At 36.4% G+C, this 18,633-nt stretch overlaps 1 protein-coding gene and 1 non-coding gene across 2 annotated transcripts in view; one reads left to right on the forward strand and one right to left on the reverse strand.

The window, feature by feature from the left end:
• Positions 1 to 18,633, forward strand: part of KCND2 (potassium voltage-gated channel subfamily D member 2) — a 526,970-nt gene that overhangs the window by 105,655 nt on the left and 402,682 nt on the right. The window lies entirely within an intron of this gene.
• On the reverse strand, positions 2,311 to 2,417 carry LOC129063627 (U6 spliceosomal RNA). Its single transcript, XR_008528395.1, has one exon. It is a non-coding gene; the product is annotated as a U6 spliceosomal RNA (small nuclear RNA).

Raw genomic sequence — 18,633 nt, forward strand, 5'->3', positions numbered from 1 at the left:
TAGCTACTAATTTGTACTTCTTAATCCCTTCACTTTTTTTCACCAATCCCCTGACCCCTGTTCCATCTGACAACCATCAAAATATTTTCTGTATCTATGAGTCTATTTCTGTTCTGCCTTTTCATTTATTTATTTATTTTAGATTCCACATATCAGTGAAATTACATAGCATTTGTCTCTCTTTGTCTCATTGATATCGCTTAGCATAATATCCTCTGTGTCCCACCATGTTGTTGACAATGGAAAGATTTCATTTCTTTTTTGGCTGAATAACATTCCATTGTATATATGCACCGCTTGTTTTTTCTATCCATTCATCAACTGATAGATACTCAGTTTGGTTCCATATGTTAGCTAATGTAAATAATGAGGCAATAAATATATAGATGATGTATATGTCTTTTAGATTTAGTGTTTTGGGTTTCTTCAGATAAATACCCAAAAGTGGATTTGCTGGGTCCTTCTTTTTCTTTTCATATAGCCTTGTTTTAAAGTCTATTTTGTCTGATATAAGTGTTGACTTCTAAATCAGCTTTTGTTGTTTTGTTTTGTTTCCATTTTCATGAAATATCTTTTCCATGATTTTAATTTCAGTGTGTGGGTGTTTTTGATGTGAAGTGAGTCTCTTATAGACCACATATGTAAAGGTCTTGTTTTGCTAACTATTCAGTCACCATATATGTTTTTATTGGAGCATTTAATCATTTTCATTTAAACTAATTCTTCATAGATTTGTATTTAATGTCATTTTACTTATTTTTTTATCTTATTTTTCTTTTTCTTCTTAAAGAAGACCCTTTAACATTTCTTGTAATACTGGTTCAGTTGTGATGAACTCTAGCTTATTCTTGTGTGGAAAGCTCTTATGTGTCCTTCAATTTTAAATGATAGCTCTGCTGGGTAGAGTAGGTTTTTGTTTTTCATCATTTTGAATTATTTCATGCCAATCTATTCAGGCCTGCAAAGTTTCTATTGAGAAATCAGCTGACAGTCTTATGGCAGTTCCCTTGTAGGTAAACAACTTCTTTTCTCTTGCTTCTTCTCTATTTTTAACCTTTAAAATTTTAGTTATGATGTGTCTTGGTGTGGGCCTCTTTGAGTTCATCTTGTGTAGACTCTCTTCATTTCCTGGGCTTCTATTCTGTTTTCTTCACTGGGTTTGGGAAGTTTTCTGTTATTATACTTTCAAATGGGTTTTCAATATTTTACTCCCTCTCTTCTCTTTCTGGCACCCCCATGATGCTAATGTCGCTGTGCTTAAAGCTATCCCAGAGGCTCTTTATACTATCCTCATTATTTTTGTATTCTTTTTTCTTTTGCTTTTCTGATTGGGTGTTCTCTGCTTCCTTATAATCCAAATGACTGGTTTGATTCTCAGCTTCATCAACTCCTCTCTTGATTCCCTCTAATATATTCTTCATTTAGTATATCCTTCAGTTCTGATTATTTTTATGGTTATTTCTGATTTTTTATGGTTTTCAAGTCATTTTTAATAGTTGACACTATTGCAAATGTCTCCCATTTCCCCCTTCTTATCTCCCTCCACCTAGCCCCCCTGGCCTTCTCCACATTGTTGTCTGTGTTCATGTGCAATGCCTATATGTATAAAAATGCTTTGGCTAATTTCTTTCAGGCTCCCCCTTCTCCTCTCTCCCTGAGATCTGTCAGTCTGTTCCATGCATCTCCTGCCGCTGGTCCTATCTTGTTCATCAGTTTATTTTGTTCATTAGATGCCACATATGAGTGAGATCATATGTATTTGTCTTTCTGTGACTGGCTTATTCTTCTTAGCCTAATAATCTCCAGGTCCATCCATGCTGTCACAAAGGGTAAGAATTCCTTCTTTATTACAACTGTGTAGTATTCCATTGTGTAAATGTACCACATCATTTTTTATCTACAGATGGGCACTTGGGCTGTTTCCAGATCTTGGCTCTTATAAATAATGCTGCTATGAACATAGGGGTGCATATATTCTTTCCAATTGGTGTTTCAGGATTCTTAGGCTATATTTCTAGAAGTAGGATCACTGGGTTTAAAGGCAGTTCCTTTTTTAATTTTTTTGAGGAAACTACATACTATTTTCCACAATGGCTGCAACAGTCCACATTCCCACCACCAAGGCATGAGGGTTCCCTTTTCTTCACATCCTCGCCAGCACTTGTTATAGATTTATTGATGGTAGTCATTCTGGCAGGTGTGAGGTGATACCTCATTGTAGTTTTAATTTGCATCTCTCGGATGATTAGCGACACTGAGTATTTTCCCATATGTCTCTGGGCCACCTGTATATCCTCTTTGGAGATGTGTAAAAATATGGAACACTTCACCAATTTGTGTGTCATCCTTGGGCAAGGGCCATGCTACTCTTCTTTGTATTCTTCCCATTTTAGTGTATGTGCTACCAAAGTGAGAGCTGCATTTCCTTTTTTATGCTGCTGAAGTTCTCAGCAAGTTCTTTGAGCATCCTTATAACCATTGTTTTGAACCTTGTATCTGGTAGTTTGCTTACTTTCATTCTATTTCTTTTTCTGGAGATTTCTCCTATACTTTCATTTGGGACCTGTCTCCTAATTTTGGCTACTTCCCTGTTGTTTTTTTTTTTTTTTCTATCTAGTAGGTGGTACTGCTGTGTCTCCCAGACTTGGTAGAGTGGCCTTATGTAGTAGGTGTCCTGTAGGGCCCTGTGGCACAGTCTCCCCAGTCAGCCAAGCTGGGCACTCCAGGTGAGCTCCTGTATGGACTGTATGTACCTGTTGTAGTTGAGCCTCGATTGCTTTGGCATCACTGGAAAGGATTGACACCCCAGGCTGATTAGCTGTGAAGACCAGGGGCAACTGCAGTGGAAGAGTCACTGTGCAGCGGCCAACCACACAGAGTAGAACTTCCTTTAGTGGGGCTTTGGTGCCTACCAGGTCCACCCCTTGAATATGTCACTCGTGGAGGTGGTTGAGTTATAATTTGGTATGGTCTGAAGCTTTCCACTGGGTGCACTGGCCGTGGGGCCTCCCAGGAGGCCACCAGCTGTGCCCTGACCAGGGAGGGCCACCTGGCGTGAGCTACAGAGTGATATGAAGATGGCTACTACTTGTGCTGGGCTTGCAGGTGCCCAGGAGAAGCCAAGCTGTGAACATAGTCTTGCTTCCTCTAGTGCCAGGCCTGGGGTCAATTAGCAAGCAGTGAAAGGCCAGATGCTGCTTATCCAAGAGATTTTAGGAAAGTCCACAGCATGAGACAAAAAAGGTCATTTGTATGGAAATGCTGCTGGTTAGGGCTTGGGTAGGTCTGCAAGTTAGGTGGGGAAGGGTTCAGGGAATCACCAGCACAGCGCCAACAGTGATAGCCAGATTGATGGGTACTCAGATATGGCATTGCCCGCCTCCTCTGTGAGGGGAGGACTCAGCAAAGGAAGAGTGACATCTGCCAGCACTTATGTCCTGTAGAAAGCTGCCTCTCCAGTTCTCACCCTGATGGCGAACAATTCAGTTCCTCCATGTCCCTGGTGCCTTTCAAGCTGCTGCCCCAATGCTGGAGCTCAGAATGAGTGAGTCTAAGTAATTCCACATGCAGCCATTTTATAGGAATGGCTGGGGCTCCAGAAACCTCTGTCCCATTCAGCCACAAACCCTGCTGGTTTTTACAGCCAGAAGTTGTGCAGACTTCTCTTTCCAGCACTAACCCTGGGCCAAGGGTTCTGATGTGGGACTAGGTCCCCCATACTCTTTCAGGGGGAAATTCACGGCAGTGTGAGACCAGCCCATCTGTGTTTCTGCCCCTTCTACCAGTATCTATGTGGCTTCCTTATATCCTTAGTTATAGGACTCATATTGAGCTAGGTATCGTTGTTGTTTTGTAGCTTATCACAATTTTGATGTGGTTGTAAGAGGTTTCGAGTACCACATTGACCTAACAAATTATTACCATTTTGTAAAATCGTGTCTGTGTGTTTTGTTTTGTTGTTTTTTCTTTATAAAGTCACTTTTTCAACTCTTAGAGCCTGTAATACAATCTTTGTGTGGATGTGGAAAGCAATCAGGGTTTGGTATTTTGAGAAAAACTCTGTACTACCACAGAATAGGTAAATATTTCTTTCCCAAGCTTTCAGTGGAATAACTCCACTCTATGGGGCTGCTCTTGCTCCCAGCTGGAACCCTGCTTGTATGAAAACAATGTGGAGTAGTTAGAAGACAGCTGTCCTAGAAAAAAGCAAACCAGTTTGGTTCTCATTTGAAGTCCTTTAAATTTTTGTTTATTCATTTGTTAAAAGAACATATTGGGCCAAATTATTCCCCAAATAGAGTAATTGTCATGACTCTGTGATGTTGGGTAGCAACCAACATTTTGGTCATGTTTTCTCATCTATTAAATTAAATTGTGAGACTATAGTTTTTAACCTCATCGATCTCTGCCTTCCTCCCCGTCTTTTTTCCTTCTAAGAAGTTAGATAGTATGTTTGAAAGCACCTTAAGAATTCAAAATCTGGTATATAACTGCAAGGCATTATTACAATTTCTAAGACAGTGTAGTCAACAGTTACTGAATGCATGTTATATACCAAGCATATGTTTATAATTCATTGCCTCATACCAGCTTAGCAAATCTGCGAGGTGGTTACCACATGGTTGCTGCAGGTGAGAAATCCAAGATTCATAGGAGTAAAGGGATATTTTTAGGTCAGTCATAAATAACAGAATTTAGGATTCAAACCCAAGTGTGCCTGATGCCATGCTGCCAAGTTTATTTTTTGTGGTGTCAAGCAAAGTGAACCAAAAGAATAAAGGCAGCAGGGGTTCTCTTATTCCGTTCTGGCTGAATATAATGGCTGCTCTTCTGTTTCCTTTGAAAAAAGACAAAGAGGGTCTATATAGGAACTTCTGTGGGGTAGAGCTGACAGATAATTTTGAGACTGATGTTTTTTTTTCTCTTATGATATTTTCATCATTGCAATATCTCACCACTACCATCCTGAAGTTTTAATAATTGCTCTAAAGTAGGTGTTGAGGAGGAATTGCCTATATGGGAAATGTTAGGACATGCATAATTTTATTATTTATTTATTTTTTTATTTTTGGGTGAGTACACGTGACTTTGGAGACTGATGCTTTTGAGATTTATTCAATTACTTCTCAATGACATAGGAATCTAAGTATTTGCATGAATCAATAAATTTATATAAACAACAGAAAAAGTATACAAAAAAGGAAATATGGATAAAATAAACAAGATTTTTCTTTTTCTTTTTTTAATTTATTGGGATGATATTGGTTAATAACATAATATAGGGTTCAGTTTTACATAAGACATGCATAACTTTAAAAAAAAACAACTCAGAAATGATTGAAACAGGCCTTCCTCCCAATGAGAACTTCCATGTTTTTCATGGTTAAACTTACTTAAATAGTTGGGGGAGAGGTTTCCTTGCAAAATTTTAGTAATGTCATTTTAATTACTAACTAGCTATAGGTTTGGTTCGCAGAAGAAAACCCAGAGACTCAGCTTGCAGTTTCAGTTAGTTTCAGAAAACTGTTATCAATTAATTTCATAAACATTTTCAAAAGGAAAAAGTAGCAATGAGGACACAGTGTTAAAAGCTAAATATTTCTATATTATTGTCCTATCAAGGTGACCAGGCAAGGGCTATATAAATCTTGACAAATACCGGCTCTAATGGCTTAAGTTCCTCTAGGGTCTTTGTTGCCAGAGTGTAAAAGGTCTGGGATAGTTGTTTTATTTGATAATAGCTCAGTCAGGCAAGCCATCACCAGGAATGTCACATCTAGATGTCTGAATGCACTGCTCATCTTCCACTGTGACTGGTCTCAGATTATAGTGCCATGTCAAGGTTCATTTGCCCCAAAGCCTTTCAGCTTTGGCTATTTCCGCTCACCAGCTCCAGGGAAAGAAATTTCCAGAATGTAAAGGCTGAGGATTCCTTAATGTTTAATAATTATATTTTGCTTTTCAGATTCCTCTTGCATAACCAGAGACAATTTTTATTGTTAGCAGTGAAACTTCTAATTGCTAGTTAAAAATAGGGTAGAGAGTTTTTATTTTTAGTGTAAGTTTCTTGGGTTTCAGGTTATTTCTTGACAGTCTAATTTTTTTTTTTTTTCTGTATGAAAGCCAAATTACTACATTGAATGAAACCAATTATGTATCCTTGGCTTAAATTTTTAAAATCTGTTTAAAGTGATTCTTAGTAAACTTGGAAATGACCAATTATCTTTTTTATTCTGAAAGTTAATTTTCTCTGCTAGTGGAAATCTGATTGTAAGTTTAAGAACATTTGACAGCATTTTTGTTAATAAAATTTATAAATTTAGTCTTCCCTCATGTATATAAGCTCTCTACACAATATTTCAATTTTCATTAGCATCCAGTTTTCTAATTTCTCTTTGTCATTTTGTTTTATTAATAATATTAATATGTTTATAGGAAATTTGACTATATTCCAAATCTCTTGGTTTGGAGTTATTGATTTCCATGAAGAATTTAAAGATTGAAAAGGGAAGAAGTCTGTAATGAGGCCCAGGATTGTATGGCAGACAAAAGACAGAACTGAATTAAACAATGCATTTGTATTTCTCCTGAAACATCTCTACTTCATCAGATTTCAGTTATTCATTGTCCTCAAAGGGCTATACTTTCTGTGGGTAACCTGTAGCTGCTCGTTTCCCAAACATTTCCCAAACTGGAGCTCCTGACTGGACACACCTGAGTATGATGAGGGACTGCCACAGTAGACATGGCATTCGATGTTGGGTTTATGATCTCGATTCTTCTTTGATAAATGTATATTAGCTAGACATTGAGATTTGATGATATATTGAGGGTTTAAGTAAATTAGTTGAAAGAGAAGGGAATTTTGAAAAGCATAATAATTTCAAATTAATATTTTATTAAGATCAACTCAAATTATCCAAATGTGTGCCAGACCACTTTGTTGTTGCCTCAGAAAAAAACAAAACAAAACTGCAAAGCATGTGGCTAATTAGTTATCTTTCATATTTTGCCTCAATTTATTTTCAGCTCAGTGAAGTTAGGAAGATCTCACACCAGTGACTTGTTTTGTAAGGAAAAAGGCACTATTTTCATCTTCAAAAAACAACAGCTTGCAGAGGTCAGTCTTTTAAAGTACATGCTTCACTGGTTGCAATTATTAATCAGTTTCCTTCAGGAAATATATGAAATTAAATATTAAAGTATAGATCTAAACACTGCTACAGTCTCAGGGCTTCTGAGAGCATGATTTCCTTATTAGCTTGAAATAATTGACCTTCCTTTATCCAAATGTAGAATCTTGCATGAATATGAACTCCCTCATTCTGCCTTTATACCTCATAATTTGGGCTTTATTTACTATTAGCTTTTATCTCTTTTAATAGAAGTTGATTTTCCATGATGGCATAATTAACTGCTAAATAAAAGTTTTGCTTTTTTAAAGGAAACTTTCACGTTATGCTCAGTTTGGTGTTGGTTCACTCAGCTACCAATATTTTTTTGCCACCTATCTATCATGTGCAAACCACTGCTCTTATTGCTTGAAATCAGTGAACCAAACAAGGCACCCAACCCTCATGAAGCTTATATTTTTATGGAAATAGAAGATAATAATAAACATTTATTATAAGAAAATCACATAGTATGTTAAAAGGGGGTAAGTTCTGTGGAAAAAAATGAAAACCAAAATGCAGACAGGAGTAAGGGGAGTTATGAGTGCCAAGTGTGTCGGGCTGGGAAGGGGAAAGAGGTGCAATTTTAATAAGGATGCTCTGTTTGCTGTATCAATAATGTGACATTTGGATAAAAAAGTGAAGGAGATGGGGAATTCAGCATTACAGCATGCCTACAGGAAGAACATTCCAGACAGAGGGAGGAGTCAAAGCAAGACTCAAGAACAAAGCATTCCCTGGAGTGTTTAATAAGGAGCAAAAGAGAGTTTGTGTGGAGTAGAGTGAGCATGAGGACAACAGCAGAAATGATATGAAGGAGGGGCTGGATAGTGAGGCCCTACAGACATCTTGGGAGGGTATCCTTGGCTATCGTGGGAATCAGTGTTTATTCTAAGACAAATGGGAAGCTGCTGTCAGATTTTGAATACAAAGTCATAGTATCTGATTTATTTGAATTCTGGATACATCATGAATGTTGACTCAACAGGAATTTCTAATGGATTAGAATTGAGTTCAGATAGATAAAAAAGTATATGTATTACCTATGGAAACCATAAATATGTTTTTTTTGTTTTCTTTGGTGTGAGATCTTTTTATGTTTTATGTTTTTTCATCTATTGGTAAATAAAATAGCAAATAAGAAATGTAATATTCATAGTAAACATTAATTACAAAGCATTGTTGTATGCCAAATACTTGTTTTTTTAAATTTTTTTTATTTTTAAATTACTGTTGACATACAATATTATATTAGTTTCAGTTGTACGATCCCATGATTAGACATTTATATAACTCACAAAGTGATCACCCAGATACATCTAGTACCCATATAGTACCATACATAGTTATTACAATATTGTTGACTATATTTTTTATGCTGTAATTTACATTCCCATGACGATTCTGTAACTACCAAGCTGTGCTTCTCAATCCCTTAAATTTTTTCGCCCACCCACCAACCCCTCTTCCATCAGGCAACTGACAATATGTTTTCTGTGTCTATGAGTCTGTTTCTGTTTTGTTTGTTCTTTTGTTTTTTATATTCCATCTATAAGTGAAACCATTTGGCATTAGTCTTCCTCTGTCTGACTTGTTTCACTCAGCACAATACCCTCTATGTCTACCCATGTTGTTGCAGATATCAAGATTTAATTCTTTATTATTGCTGATTCATATTCCATTGTTTATATGCACATCTTCTTCCTTATTCATTCATTATTGATGGGAAGTTCGGGCGCTTCCATAGTTTAGCTATTGTATATAAAGCTGCAATACACATATGGATGTATACGGTTTTTTTTTCAATTTAGTGTTTTGAGTTTCTTCAGATAAAGCCCAGAAGTGGAATAGCTGGGCCCTTCTTTGCCTCTTATAGCTTTTGTTTTGAAGTCTATTTTGTATAGTATAAGAATTGTTACCCTAGCTTTTATTTTTTTCAGTTTTCATTTTTATAAAATATTTTTTCCATTCCTTTACTTTTACCCTGTGTGTGTCTTTCAGTCTGAAGTGAGTCTCTTGTAGACAGCATATGTGTCTTATTTTGCTGTCCATTCAGCCACCGTATGTCTCTTGTTTAATCTATTTGCATTTAAGTCATTGTTCATAGATATGTATTTTTTTGCAATTTTATCATTCATATTTTTTATCTTAGTTTTTTTATTCTTTTTCTTACAGAAAACTTTTTAACATTTCTTGTTGTATTGATAATGATGGCGATTAACTCCTTTTGCTTTTTCTATCTGGGAAGACTTTTATCTGTCCTTCTATCCTAAATGATAGCTTTTCAGAAGAGAGTAATTTTGGTTGTAGGTCCTTGCTTTTTATCACTTTGAATATTTTATAACAATCCCTTCTTGGCCTGCAAAGCCTCTGTTAAGAAATCAGCTGACAGACTTATGGGAGTTCCCTTGTAGTTAATTATCTGCTTTTCTCTTCTTTCATTTCTCTTTGTCTTTAACCTTTGCCCTTTCAATTATGATGTGCTTTGGAGTAAGTCTCTTAGAGGTGCCAGGATTTTCTGTTCTTCCTGGACTTGTATATCTATTTCTTTTACCAGATTCGGAGTTTTTCATCATTATTTTTTCAAATTGGCTTTTAATTTCTTGCTCTCTCTTCTCCTCGTGGCACCCCCATGCTGTGAATGTTGGTACACTTAAGGTTGTCCAAGAGTCTTCTTAAATTATCCTCATTGTTTTTTAATCTTTTTTTCTTTTTGTTGTTCTGATTGGGTGTTTTCTATTACTTTATCTTCCAAATTTCTGATTTGATCCTCTGCTTCTTCTACTCCCTCCCTGATTCCCTGTAAATTTTAGTTAATATATTTTTCATTTCTGACTCGTTCTTTTTCTATATTTTTAGCTCCACTTTTATGTTTCCTATCTTTTTGTTGAAATTCTCACCAAACTCGCCTACTAAGTTTATTGAGCTTATGACCAGTGTTTTGAACTGTATACCTGGTAGACTCCTTGACTCCATTTTGTCTGTGTGGTTTTTTTTTTTTTTTTAAGTTCTATTATGTTTTTTCATCTAGGATGTGTTTCTTCGTCTTCTCATTTTGGCCGCCTCCCTCTGTTTGTTTCTGTGTTTTAGGTAGAGCTGCTTCATGTTCCAGACTTGGTAGAGTGGCCTTATATAGTTGGTGTCCTTTAAGGTCCAGTGGTGCAGCTTCTCTGATCACCCAAGCTGGGTGCTCCAACTGCACTCCCCCGCTGTAGGCTGTGTACACCATCCTGCTGTAGTTGAGCCTTGATTGCTGTTGGCATGTCAATGGGAGGGATTTACCCCTATGTCAAAAGGCTCAGAGGACTGGTGACACTTACCATGGAGGGTCTTCTGTGCAGGGCTGACCCTGTAGAGCAGAACTCACTTTGGTGGGACTAAAGTATCCACTGAGTCTACCCCTTGAGTGTGTTGCCCATGGAGTTTGTTGAGTGGTACTTCTCAATCCCTTAAATTCTTTTGCCCACCCACCAACCCCTCTTCCATCAGGCAACTGACAAAACGTTTTCTGTGTCTATGAGTCTGTTTCTGTTTTGTTTGTTCTTTTATTTTGCTTTTTATATTCCATATAAAAACAAAATATGTTTTTATATTTTGGTCTGTGTGGCAGTGTGGTCTGAAGCTATCCACCAGGTTTTCTGGCTCTAAGGCCTCCTGGGAGGTGCAGGACGAGGTCAGCCAAAGCCTTTGCCCTGCTCAGATCCAGTGCCTTTCCCCTGACCATATCTACTGATGGCTGCTACTTGTGCTGGGCTTGGAGTTGCCCAGAAGAGGCCAGGCTGCTGCTAGTGCTCGGTGTGGGGCCATTTCTCAAGAGGTACAAGGTATGCAGAGGCCTGATGCTGCTTGTTTGAGAGATTTTAGGAAAGTCGACATCATGAGCCAAGACAGTCCATTCATATGGAAAAGACACTGGGAACAGCTTGGGTAGGCCCAAAAGTTGGATGGGGCTGAGCCTCAGAATATCACAGTGGTGGAGCAAAAAACAGTGTGACTCAGGCTTATGGAGACTCAGATATGGTACTGCCTGACTGCTCTGTGTGGGGAGGGCTCAGCAAAGGAGCACTGACTTCTGCCAGCGCTTATGTCTTGTAGAAAGCTGCCTCACCAGCTTTCACCTTGTTGCCAAATAATTCAGTCCCTCCATGTATGTCCCTGGTGCCTTTTGAGGTACTGCCCCAATGCTGGAACTCAGAGGAAGTGAATCCCAATAAGTCTATAGGGTAAACATAGGTAAACAGTAAACATAGCCTGTTTAAAAGGAACTGCATGGGCCCCAGCTGGGTGGCTCAGTTGGTTGGAGCATAGACCCATACATTTAAAGGCTGTGGATTCAAATCCTGGTCAGGTACATATGAGAGGCAATCGATCCTCCTGATTGATATTTCTCCCTCACATCAATGTTTCTCTCTTTCTCTTCCTCTTTCTCTAAGATCAATAAAAATATCCATGGATGAGGATAAGAAAAGGAATGCATGGGACTCCAACAGCATTCTGTCACACTCAACCACAATTTCTACTGGTTTTACAGCCAGGAGTTACGGAGACTTCTCTTCCCAGGACTGGAGCCTTGGGCAGGGGACCAGGTGTGGGGATGGGACCCCTTGCTCAGGGGGAACCTCTGCAGCTGAAAAATACCTCTGGAATTTTAATGGCCATGTGTGGGTGTGGGACCAGCCCATCTGCATCTCCCTTCCTACCAGCCTCTTTGTGTCATCTTCTTTATATCCTTAGTTACAGGACTTCTATTAAGGATTACCTCTTATTTTCAAATGATTTTTTTTTTAATAAGGAAGAGATAACAACACTGGGAAGTGTTGACAGTTCTGAAAGGGAGCAGTTACGTTACTTCAGAAAGTAATGTCTTCTGTTTATGCTGTCTCAACAACCACAGGCTCTCAACAAAGTTTTATTTCTCCCTGGTATTACATGTCTCTCAAAAGTCTGCGGCAACTTTACTTCTTTTTTTATTTTCTGTTACATTTTTTTACTGCTGTTCAAGTACAGTTGTCTCCATTTTCCCCCACCACTCTCCTCTGCCCCACCCACTCCCACCTCCCACCTTCAATCTTACCCACCTTTGGCTTTGTCCATGGGTCCTTTATGCATGTTCCTTGACAGCCCTTCCCTTTCTTTTCCCCACAACCCCCCACTCTCCTCCCCCTTGGTTACTGTCAGTTTGTTCTTTATTTCAGCATCTCTGGTTATATTTTGCTTGCTTGTTTGTTTCATGGATTAGGTTCCACTTATAGGCAAGATCATATGGTATTTGATCATACCCACCCACTGCCTGGCTTATTTCCTAGTCCCTTACCTGGGACTAGGTGTGGTGAGGCAGCCTTTATCTGGGGCATGTCTATGTCATAAATGATGGCAAAGAGAATGCCAAACTATAGGCTGCCTCTTAGATTTTCTGTCTGTTAGAGTCAAACGTTGCCTCTGCCTACCTTGCACTGACCAAAGCAAGTCATGTGACCATTTCTGAGTTCAACAGAGAAGTGGGTGTTCTGCACACATCCCACAAGGACAGGCCTCATAGCAAGGGACATGAAATTGTAAGTAGAATCTAATCTACTTCAATGCCCCTGCCTTAATTTTAATCATGCTTACATACTTTGCAGGTGCTAATCTGCTGGCATTTTTTAGGGCTGGACCAGCCTACAAATGAAGCAGTACTCAAAACAGCTAATGGGTTCCTTGGGTTGGGAGACTACTTAGATGATCTAAACAAATGTCTAGGCAGAGAACCCTTGTGAAGAACCTGGCTTGACAGGATTCCTGATTGGGGCTCAGTGGGGAGATAGAAGGAAGGCGTGTTCCTCTGGATTTTTCTCAGCAAATGGGTTATAAAGTTCAATGAAACCCATTTCTTATGAAGGAAAATAACATGCCATACCCTAAAATGTGTGCGGATAATCTGAACTTCAGCTAGCTGTATTCAGCTTATGAAGGGAGAGAATTGGAGGACCTAAATTAAAAAAAAAAATCTTTCTCAGTATTGTATCTTTCGGTTTTCCTTTCTGTTTTTATTGCAAGATATATGAAATATCATAATTTATCAGTTTGTCCCTTTCTCCCATCAAATGTGAGCCCCAGGAAAATGAAGCCTGCACATTATGCAGTTTCTCTGTTTACTACCAAGTGCTTGGCAAATGGAAAATAGTCTCATTTCACAAAATGAACGAGTGAATGAATGAATGAATGTCTAACTAGAAGCCAGGTTAATTTATTTAATCAAGGTTGTCCTGAAAGCAAGCATTATGCCAATAATTCTAATAGTTTAATTTTTACTATTTTTTTTTATTCCAGAAAATCTTCATGAATGGCTCAACAAGATTATCTCCATAGAGTAGGAGTGTGTTCTGGAAGGCCTTCCATAGGAATAGGCTATTCAAAGAGAGTGCCTTTTACATGTCAGAGAATATATGTTTGTGTTTGTTTGTTTGTTTGGCTCTTTGGTTTCTTCTTTCCTCAGAAAGACTCTGTTGTTGTTTTAGATATGAGGTAGAAACTATGTGGTAGACATTTTCTTGAGATTTAGGATAATTTGATAAGAGTAATTTACCATGTTTATTTCTTGAAGTTTTTGTTTTATTATGGATTCTCCAGTGTTCAAGGTGTTCAATCTAATCTAATTTCTCTATTCTTCTTGCCCCCACATCTTATTTCTCTTATACTTCTAGAATTGCTATGAATCAAGTTGATCTGAAAAGGGAAAATGTGGAATTTTTTTTATAAACAGCTGCTTAACATTACTCTTGTTATTCTACTAAGCAATAAAATTTTTTAATAAAATTTATTTTGTTTTTTTTTTTGCAAAAGTATTTACTGAAATATATATGTGAAATGTTTTTTCATTTTGGGTTTTTTTTTTGGTTTTGAAGATAAAAATATCTTAGATCTAGAAAAAAATCATAAAATTTTAAATGATTTTCTGCTTATTATATTGTAGACCCATTTTATAACAACTCATTTGTTTTGCCTTCTTTAAATTATATTCTAGAACTTTGGTTTAAATAGCTTAAATAGTCAAAACTGTGAATATAAATTTGTCTTTCTGTTTTACTGATAAACTTCTTTCCTAAGAGGTAGATGTCTTTTTCTGTAGAGGAACAGGACTACTAAATTTAGTACTGTCAAATACTCCAGGTTCAAAGCTCTCTGCTCTGTCTCCAAAATGGAATAGCTGCCACCAGCCTTTCAACTACAAGTCTTTATGAACCTGGACTTTTTGGACCAAAGTTAGAAGTCTGTCAGTTGAATTTTATTTATCAAGTTTTACTTCACATTGATGGCCTTTGCTTCATTTCCCTTCAGGGATCCTTTAACTTAACTAGAATATTCTTTGGAATTTGATACCTTTCAGCGACTTGTGCCTGAGTCCTATCAGAATTTTCCTATTACTTGCCAATGCTCTAGTACTTTCTTCCTTCTTAAATTAAGAATGTAATTTACTTGAATTTTTATAAAGATTATTTCTGTACTGGCAGTTTTTCATCTTATTTTTGCTTTCCTCTGATCTAGTACTAGATTTTTTAAAATATAAGATTAATTTACTTCCATTTTCTTCCATGAAGGAGGCAGAAAAATACAAAAACCTGATCTTTTTGCTAGTTAGAGATCAGAAACTCCTCCTAGGCTCTGCCCTCATTTCCACATACCACATTTCAAGCCAGAAAAACCAGTGTACATATATCATCTCCCTTTTAAAAGCAGGAAAAAAACCCTTTTATAAGAAGTGATTCATACGCACACTGAAAATCTTTTTACCTCCTTCTTAGAATGGACTTAGTTTTGAGTTGCTTTTGTTGTTTTTTATTTTTGAAGTGAACAATGAACTTAATTGTTCTTCTGGCCTATCAATGCTACTGTAAGGAGAGAACTTCAAAGTTTTATGATTTGTTCAAGAGCTATCTCCACACCAGGAAGAAAGTGGTCATAAATATGAATGCCTCAAACTTTAATATCTTCATAATATGTACATTTAGACCTATGAATAGATTAGGCAGTAGACAAAATTAAAAAGTCTATATGTTAAAAAAAATAAAACTTGTTTGGTTAGCTTTCTCTTTCATTTTTCTTTTAAATTAATTTTTTTATTTGTGTGGATTATAGAAGAAAAATAATTTTAAGTCTAGGTTCTTGATTGAGACACCTCTGTAATAAAAAGCTGATTAACAGGAGAAAATCAAACAGAAATTTAATAACATGTTTAATAATCCTCTATACATAGGAAATATTCATAAAAACTGAGTAACTCCCGCAAATGGTCCAAGATATTCCCTTAACCTACTTCTCCAGCTAAAAAGAGAAGAAGATATTGTCTAAATTATTTCACCTAGCATAATATCCTTTAGGTTCATCCATGTTGTCACAAATGATAGAATTTTATTTTTTTATGGCCAAGTAATATTCCATTGTATATGTGTACCACTATTCTTTATCTACTTGTCTACTGGCACTGGGGTTGCTTCCATATCTTGGCTATTGTAAATAATGCTGCATTGAACATCTTCTTTTTAAATCAGTATTTTGTGTTTCTTAGGATAAATTCCCAGAAGTGGCATAGCTGGATCATAAGGCAGTTCCACTTTTAATTTTTTAAGGTAACTCCATACGGCTTTCCACAGTGGCTGTACCAATCTGCATTCCCATCAATAGTACAACAGGATCACTTTTGCTCACATCCTGGCCAGCACTTGATGTGTGTTGATTTATTAATATCATTCTGACAGGTGTTAGGTGATATCTCATTGTGGTTTTAATTTTCATTTATCTGATGATGAGTGATTTTGAACATCTTTTCATATGTCTCTTGGCAATCTCTATGTCCTCTTTGGAGAAGTATCTATCCAGACTTTCTGCCCATTTTTTAATTGGATTGTTTGTTTTTGGGATTGAGTTGTATGAGTTCTTCATAAATTTTTAATATTAACATTTTGCCAAATGTGTCATTGATGAATGTTTTCTTCCATTCAGTAGGTTGTCTTTTCATTTTGTTGGTGGTTTCTTTTGCTGTGCAAGAACTTTTTAGTAGGATATAGTCCCATTTGTTTATTTTTTCTTTTGTTTTCTTTGCCTGAATAGATGTATCAAAAAAAAAATGTTGCTAAGAGAAATGTCAGAGATTGTACTACCTATGTTTTCTTCTAGGAGTTTTATGGTTTTGAGTTTAAACCATTTAAATTTTTAATCCATTTTGCATTTATTATATATAGTGTAAGAAGGTGGTTGAGTTTCTTTTTTTTTTCATGTATCTGTACAATTTTGCCAACACCATTTATTAAGTAAACTGTTTAACCCTTTGTATGTTTTTCCTTCCTTTATCATATATGGCATCTAAAGAACAAAATAAAAAACAAATCAAAACAGACTCATAGTCATAGGAATGTAAACTTTAAAATAAGGACTGTAGTCAGTAATATTGTAATAACTATGTATGGTGCCGGGTGGGTACTTGAATTATCAGGAAGATAACTTTGTAATTATATAATTGTTTAACTACTCTGCTTACACTGTAACTGATACAAAATAATATGGAATGCCAGCTGTAATTAAAAAATAAAATTAAGCCCTGGCTGGTTTGGCTCAGTGGGTTGAATAGAGCCTGCAAACCACAGGGTTGCTGGTTCGATTCCCAGTCAGGGCACATATCCGGGTTGCAGTCCAGGTCCCCATTAGGGGACACGCAAGAGGCAACCATGCATTGATGTTACTCTCCCTCTCTTTTTCCCCTCCCTTCTCCTCTCTCCAAAAATAAATAAATAAATATTTTTAAAAATTAATTAAATAAATAGAAAATAAAATTGAAAAGATAGATGATGTGCCCTGACCAATGTCGCTCGGTTGGCCATTGTCTGGCAGGGTGAAGGGTTGCCAGTTCATTTCTGGTCAGGGCACATGCGTGGGTTGGAGTTTCAGTAGCAGTTAAGACACATGAAAGAGGAAACCAACAGATTTTTCACTCTCACACTTATTGTTTCTTTCTCACATTTATGTTTCTTCCTCCGTCTCTCCCTCCCTTTCTCTCTCTCTGAAGATAGATAGATGAGAGAGAGAGAGAGAGAGAAAGAGAGAGAGAGAGAGACATTCTTTTAAAAAATTGTCAGGGAGGAGGATTTAGTTATGGGAGTTTTTCAGGCAAAGCACAGTAAGCAAGGGTATGGTTGTTATGCAGATATAGTCCTTGCCTTCTCCATTCATAAGAGGTTTTAGAATTTTTAGTCATCTTCTTTCTGGTACAGAGATTTCCCTTATAAACGTAGATTTCCCTTAAAAATGTAAATGTCTCTTAGAAAAGTATAACTTCAACTTTATTTTCAGAGTCTCTCCTATGTCTTCTGTTTTTGATAACCAGGTCAAGATAATCTTTATGCCAATCACACTGTATTGGGATGAAATTCTACTTCCCTTCAGAAACAAATATGAGCTCAGAAAAATACCACAGTAAATTTACTGACAAGTTTTCCTATCCACTATTGAAGAATTGAGGCAGTAAGTCATTCAAATTAAATGACTGAAGTTTTTCTATCCCTATTATGATTTTTTCCAAAACATTGAAATCACATTAAATTAAATATAAACAGAAATTTTATAGTCTATAATTTTATGGTTTCTGGCTAGTTATCAAACTCAGAAATATAAACAATTAAAATATTTTATCCTACTACTATCTTATTTGTGTTTTAAAAAGTTGGTATCATAGATAGCATAATTTTGTTGAAAGTGTTTTAAAAAGTTGCTTAATATTACCTTTTCCCAATAGGTTTTACTCTATTTTATCTATCCTGAGGAGAAGCTTGCCTATTTTAGCCTAAAATTACATTATTTATATTTTGATTAAATGTAATTTATGGCACTTATCCACATAATGATTATATAATTGTTTAACCTTTATATATTTTTTTCATTTTTACTACAATGGTTACTTCTTAGTAGATATTCAAGTAACAAATGTTTACACAAAATTTTAAATGAAACTAAAAAATATGTATTCATGGGCAATCAAAAATATTTTAAATAAGCATTTTATAATTCTTAATTGGTTGACTCTCTTCTGCAGTCCAGTTTTTTTGTTTGTTTGTTTGTTTGTTTTTTGCACAGGGAGGGTTAAATTTAGCTAAAGGTTAACAATAATATTTTCTATGTCTATTTTCAGATATTTCTTCGTCAAATTAATGCAATTCCTCCATATATATTTTTCTCTGCCTTGCTTTATATCAATTTCATCTTCCAAACTGCCAACAAATTCAGTTTCTTAATACATACTTTGGTCTGAATTAAGAGACTTTCTTTAAAGATTACACATTGCTTGTCAGGTAAAATTTAGAATCTTTAATGGGTAAGTCAAGTCTTTTCTTACTATAGGGCCCTGCTTTCTTTCAGCCTCTGAGCCTGCATGACATGTTCCAAATCTTAAAGCACTTTTCCCAACACAGTTTGCCCTTTCTGTACCTTTATA

This window comes from Pteronotus mesoamericanus, unplaced genomic scaffold (assembly GCF_021234165.1).
Source record: "Pteronotus mesoamericanus isolate MK-2021 breed Mesoamerican mustached bat unplaced genomic scaffold, CSHL_Meso_final scaffold_85, whole genome shotgun sequence".
Taxonomy (NCBI): Eukaryota; Metazoa; Chordata; class Mammalia; order Chiroptera; family Mormoopidae; genus Pteronotus; species Pteronotus mesoamericanus.